The sequence below is a fragment of the Geospiza fortis genome, unplaced genomic scaffold, assembly GCF_000277835.1.
Source record: "Geospiza fortis unplaced genomic scaffold, GeoFor_1.0 scaffold534, whole genome shotgun sequence".
NCBI lineage: Eukaryota > Metazoa > Chordata > Aves > Passeriformes > Thraupidae > Geospiza > Geospiza fortis.
This window is the reverse complement of record NW_005054614.1, coordinates 21,398-23,378: the sequence shown is the minus strand read 5'-3', so window position 1 is coordinate 23,378 and position 1,981 is coordinate 21,398. Positions and strand designations below refer to the sequence as shown.

The window sequence follows — 1,981 nt, the reverse complement described above, 5'->3', positions numbered from 1 at the left end:
CAGCAGGAGAGAAAGTAACGAACCTTTGCATGGTGCTTTAACGACACTGGGGAAAACTTCCTCAGCTGGCCTCAGCCAACTTGATGTCAGCTTATTTATGAAAAACTAAATAATTATTCTTGATACAGAAAAATGTTAACACCTGCAGTTAAATGGCCTTATTACAGCTAGAGTGCGGATTTACGATCTTCAACTCAAAACAAACAAAAAAAAACCAAACCAGAAAAGAAGTAGAGAGAATGACTTTGGTACTCACCCGGAAAAGAGCTGAGACAGTCTGGAATGAAGAACCCTTCTTCTTGCCTCCCTTCTTGCCACCACCACCACCACCACTAGCCTCTGAAGAACACCAAAAAAAGAAAAAGGAAAAAAACCATGGTTTTACAACTTGTAAAGACCAAGTTTTTTCATATATACCAGTCATGATAGGAATGGAACATGGAAAAGAACAATAGCTGATATTCATGGTTCTGGTAGAGTCAATAAATAAACATGGAAATATGAATTTCAGAGAACTGACCTGCCTCTCCTCCAGCAGAGGCAAAGAGTAAGGCCAGTGTCTTCAGGGATGACTTCTGATACAGCCCCACAACAGTTTCATTCAGAGGGTCCTTGTTCTTGTCAAGCCACCCAGTGATGTTGTAGTCCACAGTGCCAGCATAGTGCACCAGGGAGAAGTGGGCCTCAGCCTTGCCTTTGCCAGGCTTGGGCTTCTGGAAGTTGTTGGACTTGCCCAGGTGCTGGTCATAGAGCTTGTTCTTGAAAGAGGTGTCAGTTGCCTTGGGGAACATGCACTCCTCTTCCAGGATGGAGAAAATGCCCATGGGCTGGGAGAAATCACAAGGAAAGAGGGAGGACAAGGTGAAAAGGCAGAAAGACTCAGAGGTGATAAAACTTCCTGAGTGGGACAATATTGCTGCTTTCAGGGATTGTTTTGCTCAGCAAATCATAAAATATTACAAACTGATGTATCTGTAGTATCACATTTACCATTTCAAGCTGCATTTAAAAATATATATAAAATTAATGCATTTCTGAAAATACCTGACATTGTGAATTACAGATATACCTTCTCAATGAGCTCAATGCAGGCAGCCAGGTCCATGCCAAAGTCAATGAACTCCCATTCAATCCCCTCCTTCTTGTACTCCTCCTGCTCCAGCACGAACATGTGGTGGTTGAAGAACTGTTGCAGTTTCTCATTGGTGAAGTTGATGCACAGCTGCTCCAGGCTGTTGAACTGCACAATTACAAACCAAGATTAACATGAATGTAAATTAAGGAAGTTAGAGATAAAGAACAGTGCTGCCTATTTGTACCAAACACAGGAGGATCTGTAAGTGCTCCGTCTTAATTGATCCAGAAGTTTGGAATTTCTGTCAGTGTTCGTCAACCTGAACTTTATCCATATATTTATTACTCTAGAAGCTTAGATAATTTTAATAACTCAGATTTTGTCAACATTGATATCTACTAGACCGCGCTTATTCAGTCACAGGAGAGTCCACAGCACAACGCTATATCCAACGTTCACAAGTGTTGATTTCAAATCATGTCCCAAGCCTTCAGCAAAAAATCTGCACTTAGGGATTTCATTGGTATAGGTACAAAACAACAACCTATTTCCAATTAAAACCCTGTGGGAATCAGAATAGATCCAACCATTTATTAAAAAAAAAAAACAAAAAACCAAAACCAAAAAAAAACAAGAAAAGAAAACAAAAAACCCCATACAACCAGCAGCATTACTTCTGATGTAATTTGTCACATAGCAATGTGATTTTGACAAGCATGCTAATAAACCCCTGTTCCTTACATCAAAGATCTCAAAGCCAGCAATGTCCAGGACACCAATGAAGTACTGCCTGGGCTGCTTCGTGTCCAGCTGTTGGTTGATACGAACAACCATCCACAGGAACATCTTCTCAAACACTGCCTTTGCCAGGGCACCCACAGAATTGTATACCTAAAATGCAAAACA

The 1,981-nt window shown here is 40.8% G+C and overlaps 1 pseudogene across 1 annotated transcript in view; it reads right to left on the bottom strand.

Moving 5' to 3' along the window:
• The window catches only part of LOC102039213, a 14,372-nt pseudogene that overhangs the window by 9,461 nt on the left and 2,930 nt on the right, over positions 1–1,981 (bottom strand). The window contains exons 9-12 of the transcript XR_004082669.1: positions 1,817–1,966; positions 1,070–1,240; positions 521–827; positions 257–339 (exon numbers count right to left, since the gene is read on the bottom strand). The product of XR_004082669.1 is annotated as a myosin-1B-like (transcript). The remainder of the gene's footprint in view (positions 1–256; positions 340–520; positions 828–1,069; positions 1,241–1,816; positions 1,967–1,981) is intronic.